An 8,749-nucleotide genomic window follows, 5' to 3' on the forward strand; every position below is an offset into this window, starting at 1 on the left:
CGGTTGATTAGTTACAAAACACTTTTCTTTCGCTATACTGTGTAATCTCACCATTTCCTCCTGATACTTGCTGCTGGTTAGCATTTTCTTTTTGTCGAAGTTGATCAAAGCTAATCCTTGTTTACTAGACTCTACTGAGAGCAACATAGGTCATTCCACTCTGGAAAACAGTTGAGCCAATATCCAAGACAGTACGGTCTAATGTTATGCCTTGAACTTTGTGAACTGTTGTTGCCCACGACAACACCAAGGGAAATTGCTTTCGGGGCCAATGAATATCTGATTTCCATAAAATTGAGTTTCTATTGGCGAAATTTTTACGTTGTGATTATAAGTTTGAGCATCCATTGTGACCGTCATGTCGGCAGATTGAAAAGATTGTCCTATTGAGTGATTATCAAAGGCATCATATATTGCTGAAGGGAAATGCGATTTATTTGAGAATTCGAACTTCGTCACAAATCCCTGAGCTCCATTAACTAGACCTTCGTCAACGGAAAGATTCCTGATGAGCATGACTTGAGAACCAATTGTTAATTGAAGTTTTTCGACCAAACCGGCAGTCTTGTGAAATTTGCTGTTCCGTCAGTTTATCCGGTGCTTGAAGAACCGCGTCTATGGCCACAATCTCATAACGCCTTGATGTAATATATTTATGTTTTGCAAAGGACAACTTTACGATGTAAAGTAAATGGCTTTTAAAAAAGCCGGGGTTTGGCTTTCAGAAAAGCCGGAGTTACCTAATCGGTCACGAAAACCGTACGATGCGACTTGTAGACTTTCACTGCTTTTTCAACCTCGCGACGGACGTCACTATCTGGGGGAAAGCAAGAAAATCAAGAGTAACACCATACCTTTACACCCAGAAAGATACGCGTACTGGTATTCACGAACTTTCCGGAAATGCCTCTTCGTATCTTCCGATATTGAAGCGAGCGCGTCGTCGACGATGTTTTTCTGCGCAGCAAAACTGTAGTTGCAGTGTGCCCGCGAGTAACGTTATACGTCTACCCAGTGTCGTTTGATCGGACTATCAATATGGTTGATATTTAGGAAACGGTGCTATTTCTGCACTTAATTCAACTCGCAATGAAACTTCGAAGTAAAAAGACAGAAATTGCCCCGCGATTTCAACAGCAATCTCGACTTCGGACTTTTCAGCTGCGAAGTCTGGGTGTTTTGAAAGGGCGTCCTCCATGCCTTTCCTTAGCATTCCTCCACTGTCGACACCTCTATCCGTCAAACCTGAGTAATTATAAAAATGTTATAGTATATACTTAGTACCATACGAAGTAATTTACCGCTGCCAATCCTTTTGGTACGCCATTCTCGTCGACCACGCCTGCTAGTCCAACGTTCATCCTCGAGGCGATGAGCGCATGTGGAGCCTTTGCAGTATGGTTCGAGCTGTTATCAAACGCTAATAGTAGATCGAGGAACTGAGGCGAGTATTTCAGTGCCGCAATTTCTACTGTTGTTCTCAGCTCTGCCATCAAGTTCTCTCGTCTGCAGAAGACCTCACGATTGACGCCCAGCTCCAAAGTCTTTCGCGCACGCTGAGGAAGATGACGCTGAGGAGCAGGAAGCGCCGCATACTCTTCGTCTGTGAAGCCGAGAAACCCGTTGAAATTGTCGACGAAGTCCGACACCATGATGCTGCGTGCTTTTCCCTTTGTACATACATATAATGTATTAACAAAAATATTTTCAAGATGAAAACCTTGTGCTTCATTAGAGTCTGCTCGTCGTCGCCCCAAAAATAACGCTGGTCGTCGTTTGATTGGAATATCGATTCATTGTGATATATTATCACCAAGTGCTTTTCAGCGGATGAATCGGCTAAATATTAATTGTATTCGAATCACATTTTTAACTATTTTTAAGCGAAAGAGTTAATTAGACGGTCTTTCCTAACCCATGCTTGCAAACTGATCTAAGACGCCGTCGTCTTCCCTAAATTTAAAAAATCCAAATTAAAACAAGTGTGTACAGTATTGTACAGTATTACCTTTCGCACCCGTCAAGATACACGGACTTTCCTGTCGAATCTTTTCGCGAGAAGCCATCGAATGAAGGAATCGAAATCCGGTTGCAATCGATGTGGACGTCGGGAATCCAGGAGGGTGAGGCGTATGCGTGCATAAATGGGTACGCGTGAACTAATGGGGTACGCGTTCAATAATGGGGTACGCATGCAAAAATGGTGTACGCGTGCAAAAATGAAGCGTGCGCTACGTATTACACGAGGGGCCCTTGTGTGGCAAGGTAAGCGGTCGTTTTCTGTCGTTTGGAGGATCTTCGGACGCTCTTCTTCCGATAGAAGAGCGTTGATATGAGCGAACAAGCGAATTCAAGCGTGGAAGCCCTTTTGGGGAAACGGCAAGGCGGTTGTCTCGCGCATTTGCTGCCCGTAAGACTTATTATACGCTATTCTGTTTCGTAACAGTCTCCTTACACGTTCGAATCTCCTGGGTCGTCATCCTTGGAAGAAAGAGGCGAGAAGGAGGTGCAGGGAGAACGAGGGCAGTTTCCTCGGCCTACCGCATCTTACCAGTCGAGAACTTCACGTACGAATTTTCTCTCTGACTTTAAGTCATTCCCGAGATTGTACTGTGCAGGTTTTTCTACTTTCACTGGAAACGTTCGTTAGGGAGGAAGTGATGAATGCCTTACGTGCGTCTCGAACACCGTCTCCTGCTGCCACTCGGAGAGGAGGAAGGCTCCTTCAACGCGGGAGGTCGAGAGCGCCTGGACGGCTGAGACAGAGCGTTCGCGAGGAAGGAGATTTTTTCTCTCGGTTTTCTGCTGCCTCGCTGACACGACGACCAACCGCGTTCCTTTGGCAGACGTTATGTCATCTCTCCAAGCGCGAGGGCTGGGGTTGAAGTCGCTGGACATCAAGTTCAGTGCTACTTCGCTAGATATCAAACGCGCAGTCCTGAGCGCCTTTCCCCCTCTCGAGTCGTGCGGTGGGATTGAGCTTTTAGCAGGGTCTGCAGGATCGAGGGAACTCAGTCCCTACCCACCAGATATCGTTGGCCACTATTTGTGCGTCCAACCCGGTACAAAACCAAGGTGTACGTTTGACCAATCCAGCGTGACGTGCCGCTCAATTCGATATCTTCGGTGGAAAAGTTCTTTCAATATTTAACGTTTTTATCATTTTCTTTTCTAAATTGCTTTTGTAGGAGTCGTCCGACAATGTCCCAACGACGAAGTGCTTGAAGTGCTCTCAGCGACTGCCGATATTCGAAGTGAGGAGACACTTGTGTACCTGCACTGCGTACGGTAGATGTTGGCCACTAATTAACCTTCTGGTGTTGCTGCTGCTGCGCTTGCGGCACTTGCTGTTGCGCCAGCGGGCGTTGCTGCGCCGGTTGCGGGATCGCAAAAACCGGTTGTTGCTGCGCTTGCGGCTGCAATACTTGGAGCGGTGATCGGAGCGCGCGGGCTGCGTGTAGAGCAATAAAATGTAAGAGCCCAGACACGCGCTGAGACCCGTGCGACGCACGAGAAATAAAGGAGCCGGCGGGTGGGAACGGAATGACTCGCACCTGGCGCACGTGACGGGAGCGCGACAAAACAAACGAAGGAGAAGGGAACCGCTGGGACAAGAATGCAAAAGAGGGAGGGGGGGGGGGGGGGGGGGGCGCCTCTACCCCCGACCCGCTCCAGAAAGGCGTGCGTACCGCGATCGCGAGAGGGAAATAACTTACCTGGCAGGTACTGCGCAAGCTGTTGTTCTACGGCACGGGCAACCACCTCCTGTAGAGCCACAGGGCGAAGCACTGTAGCCGCTGAAGCGCCGCCGCCGATGGTGGGAGCGATTCCCGCGTTACCCGGCGCCGTGGATGTGGGGACGGTGATCGCCGGCGATTGTTGCGACGCGGGAGCTCCCGTTGTTGCGTGGACGGTGATCGCCGGCGATTGCTGCGACGGGGGAGCTCCCGTCGTTGCAATGGCGGCCGTTGGTGCCCGTGGTGATGGCTGGAGCGAAGCGCCCGTCGCGGCGATCAGATCGGCGGCGCGCGAACGCCGCGAGCGTCGTGGCGCCGCAGCCGAGGCTGGCGGTTGCGGCGTGGATTCGTTGGGTGTAGCTCCGTCCGTAGTAGACATAAGTTCGTATGGCGAAGGCGTGAAGCGACGCTCGAGCGGAGAAGGCGCGAATGAGGGCCCTCGCGTGCTTATGTTTACATAAGTGCCTACCCGCGCCACGCCCCTCGTGCGTCATCAAATACGTTTACCATTGGCTAAACTACACTCGATATTCGGATAATCGACGTTCGGATAATCGACGATGTACTGTAGCATAATAATGCATAATAATAATAAAAAAAAGAGTACGTTATGTGTAATGATGACGTAATTTCTAGGGTATGCAGAGCACCGGTACAATTGATTTCTCAAATAAAATAGAGCGGTACCCATTGCTTCCAACCAGGCTACAGTCGAATGTATGCGTAATTTTAGCGATTCAATGAGACTAATTCTCATGAAAACATTTCAAAAAGATTTGGATTCTTTCGCGTCGCGATGGAACAATCACATTATTCGTAGGCAACGAGGACGCACCGTACAGCGACATAGCTCTCCAAACGACCTCTTTTATTTACCGCAGGAATACGGTAAATAAATTACGCTGCGACGGATAACGAATTGTAATTCACGTTTGAATGCGTAGGAGCTGAAGATTGCAAAAAACAAATTGTACGCGATGTTATTGCCTATGGGAAGATAGTGACAAACAACGCATCGGAAAGACACAATATTCCCGAAGAACTCGTTACAGTTTGCGCTACATATTTACGTCATCGCCACTGGACAGTTGATGCCCTGTCGGAGCTGGAGCCCAACGAAACGTGTCGCTTGGCCGTTGCATTTACACAGTATGTAAAGCGCAATATACAAGTCTAAATATACCTTGTGAATGTTTACTTGTTTGTTGCGTACACGTTAACGTAGACTAACAAACTTGGCTGTACATCCAAAAAATAATGTTATGTTAAGCCCATCGATAAATTCTGGCTTTTTAATCAAAAATCATCTGCTCCTTGCTTAACGTGCAACATTGTATAGTCGACGTTGCACGTTGCACTTGCACGTTGCACGTTGCACGTTGCACGTTGCACGTTGTACGTTGCACGTTGAACGTTGCACGTTGCACGTTGAACGTTGCACGTTGAACGTTGCACTTTGCACGTTGCCCGTTGAACGTTGAACGTTGCACGTTGCACGTTGCACGTTGCACGTTGCACGTTGCACGTTGCACGTTGCACGTTGCACGTTGCACGTTGCACGTTGCACGTTGCACGTTGCACGTTGCACGTTGCACGTTGCACGTTGCACGTTGCACGTTGCACGTTGCACGTTGCACGTTGCACGTTGCACGTTGCACGTTGCACGTTGCACGTTGCACGTTGCACGTTGCACGTTGCACGTTGCACATTCAACGTTGCACATTCAACGTTGCACAGTCAACGTAAGTTGTACAACTTGTAGGTTGCACGATAAACATAGCATGCATTAATTATTATCTTAAGGATGCACGTTGAACGCTGCATACTATTTACAAAATGTCTCACGTTGATACTGCTTTCTCAAGTTATTATAAGACGACGTACTAAAAAATAATTACAAATTCGATGTTGAATTTTTTAAGACGCTTATCAAAGTTAGAGTCAAGCGAGCAAAAAATAAGGAATATTTCCCTTTAAAAGAATAGTCTTTCAGTGAAATGCAGTAGTAAATCAGAAAATACAAGCTAGTTACAACAAATTCAAAATATAACAATTGCGATACTAAACTTGTTTATAAATAACGAAAACATTAGGGCCTGACTCTTTGTGTAGCTTGCTAATAATTAACTTTCAATGGCAAATATTAAACACCGCTCTTCATGCCAGTAAAGATGCACTACTGCAACCGTTAATTTTTTTAACTAATGGCGTGCGTTAGCTTAGCTGATCTTATACACTGGCACAGCCATTTCATACTTTTCATCATTCGATAACATTTGTACGATATGTGCTCGAATGTGCTCTAAAGAAACCTGTCTGGTATTGTAAACATTTTTCTTCAGATTAGCAAGATTGAAAAATCACCTAAGGTAACGTTCACCACATAATTGACACATTAGCGCCTTCATCTTGCAGAAGGCGTATATCTTTTCCGCACTCCAATAGAGTAAACAAAATTGAAAAGAAAATTCCGGAAGCACTAAAAAAGAAATTTGGCCCACACACCGTACACGTACTGCAATTATCTAATAACCTACTGAGTGTGGCCAGGTAGTGTATTGGTCGACTAAAATCGTTAAAAACCAAAGAATAACATTTCATATATAAATATTCCATAAACGAATGACAGCTAAGAGCATAATTAATTAATTGGTGTGATAAGTATTGCATTTGGCAGCTATAAGAAAATTTACTCTCTCTACAATTCGCAAACTAAAAGATATTTACTCTTACATCTGGCTCATGACTGTACACCTACTTCATAAGGCATTATAAAAAAATGCAAAAAAAAGCGTCACAAGCCCGCTTGCGAATGGCAGATAGCTTAACCAGTCGTTCATATTTTCTGAAACACTTTCGTTTCAGGACGCACGTTGGACGTTGAACGTTGCACGTTGCACGTTGCAAAGGCATGCAATGTTCCACATTGCAAAGGCAACGTTGCACGGCCAACGTTGCACGTTGTTAAATGTATGTTACCATATGTGACCCTTCAGGGCCACCATAGCAAAGTGAAATGCCTTAAATCTGATGGTATAGCACCTGAGGCAAGAGAAGCAATCGCTGAGCAGACAAAAGCTCTATCGTCAGCTGCAGAGATAGAACAGGACAACGACGATCCTTTCTCCGAAGACGAAAGAAATTAGCAAATGCGTTATTATCGATGACGCTGAAGAGGGCGTCGGCATGGATAGCGTTGAAGAATGTGCTGTCATCGACGACGCTACAGTAGATTAACCTTAGAACGACTCCTAGCGCGCTTGAAGGTCGATTTCGTAAAGATAATATGAGTCAGATTCCAAGGGACAAGTCCTAAGCGTGAACCCTTTCTTGAACGTCTTCTGTGTAATGATTTTCAGTACAGCACTGTATTCATTTGAATTTGTCTAACTCAGGAGGTCTCCGATGATTCTTCTAGCTTTATCAACAACCGTCCTTTTGCCTTTCATTTTGTACGTGCAAGGAACTACCAAATAGAATGGTGTGTTCTGTATGGCGTCGACGAGGCAGGTACGGTAAGCGAACGCTATGGCTTCGATATATTCGTCCCAATCGTCCTGATGGTTGTTAACGTAGCTCGTCAGGGCAGCCGTGATAACCCGATTGAAGCGTTCGACTTGGCCATTGGTTTGCGGATGGTAAGGGCTGGTGAAGATTTTATCGATCCTCAGTCTTTTGCAGAGTTGTTTCACTAAAGCCGAGCCGAACTGAGTGCCCCTGTCTGTGAGGAGGTATTGTGGGCATCCGTGACGTAGAACGAGGTGAGTGGCGATTGCTCTGGCCATAGTTGGAGCGATGATGTCCTGGACCGGAGCCAGTTCAACCCATCGGGAAAATCGGTCGACCATCACCACGATATACAAGTTGCCTTGCGTCGTTCATGGCAGAGGGCCCAGGAGGTCAACACCTATGGAACGCCAAAGGTGACAAAAGTGATTGCTGTTAGATGTGTAAATATATAGCAATTATTCGTGTATATATATCGTTTGAATACATATATAGACCAATCTTTGATAATATATAGACCAAGTTGGTGCCATATATATAGACCAAGTTGGTCCCATATATATAGACCAAGTTGGTACCATATATATAGACCAAGTTGGTACCATATATATAGACCAAGTTGGTACCATATATATAGACCAAGTTGGTACCATATATATAGACCAAGTTGGTACCATATATATAGACCAAGTTGGTACCATATACTGTATGTAGACCAAGTTGGAACCGTATATATAGACCAAGTTGGGACCGTATATATAGACCAAGATGGGACCGTATGCCTGTCCTGCGTTTTTTTTTATAATCTGAGATAATGAGAATTATGTGACAACGGTCACCTTCAACCGGTTCTCTCGAAAAAGTGTTAGTGTGACAACTGTCACTTTGAAACAGAAAAATTAAAAGTAATTGTTTCAGTAACACGCGACTGTGTCTTTTTGAACGAAAACACAAAGTCTACAAAAGAAAATCATGTTGGTTAGCCACCACGTTGCTAATCCCAAACAGTACCTCTTAAACGACTCCGTAACCAGGAGAGTTCAAAATGCAGAACGTCAGCTTCTCTTTGAACGCCTCGTAATCAACATTCTGTCGGCTACTGAATCTTATAGCCAAGGCGCAAGTAGACGCCCTAATCATTTTGTCCTCTTTGAGCTCAAATCGAATTGACGGCTGGACGTGGAAACCCGCCAACGGGAATTCGTGAGATCCTGTAGCGAAGGCTAATACGTGAGAGAGCTGCAGCGAGAAGCCGTTCAAAGCTACGGCTACAAGATGAACGTTTTATTAATTAACGCACGAAAGTTTTACAGACAGACGTACCTCCACTAGCAACTTCTTTAATATAGTCCGTCCAATTCATCGTAATAGCTTCCTCGGCCTCTCGCTGATTTGATCTAACAGCGGAGTAGTGCACGAAGAATAGATCAAGAATACTTTCCGCAGTAAGAGGTCTCACGTATTGGCCTTCGCTACAGGATCTCACGAATTCCCGTTGGCGGGTT

General features: G+C 45.7%; 2 long non-coding RNA genes across 3 annotated transcripts; one reads left to right on the forward strand and one right to left on the reverse strand.

Annotated features, from left to right (window-relative positions):
* Nucleotides 1–1,870: 1,870 nt before the first annotated feature.
* Nucleotides 1,871–4,170, reverse strand: LOC136184216 (uncharacterized). The gene is made up of 4 exons (XR_010669322.1): nt 3,717–4,170; nt 2,456–3,451; nt 2,009–2,404; nt 1,871–1,953 (listed from the first exon to the last, which is right to left on the reverse strand). It is a non-coding gene; the product is annotated as an uncharacterized lncRNA (long non-coding RNA).
* LOC136184215 (uncharacterized) lies at nt 2,282–4,881 on the forward strand. Of its 2 annotated transcripts, XR_010669321.1 has the most exons (6): nt 2,282–2,567; nt 2,619–3,134; nt 3,189–3,254; nt 4,374–4,454; nt 4,512–4,625; nt 4,682–4,881. It is a non-coding gene; the product is annotated as an uncharacterized lncRNA (long non-coding RNA). The 2 variants fall into 2 exon arrangements; XR_010669320.1 differs by having other exon boundaries at nt 2,619–3,254.
* The last annotated feature ends 3,868 nt before the right edge of the window (nt 4,882–8,749 follow it).

This window comes from Oscarella lobularis, chromosome 3 (assembly GCF_947507565.1).
Source record: "Oscarella lobularis chromosome 3, ooOscLobu1.1, whole genome shotgun sequence".
NCBI lineage: Eukaryota > Metazoa > Porifera > Homoscleromorpha > Homosclerophorida > Oscarellidae > Oscarella > Oscarella lobularis.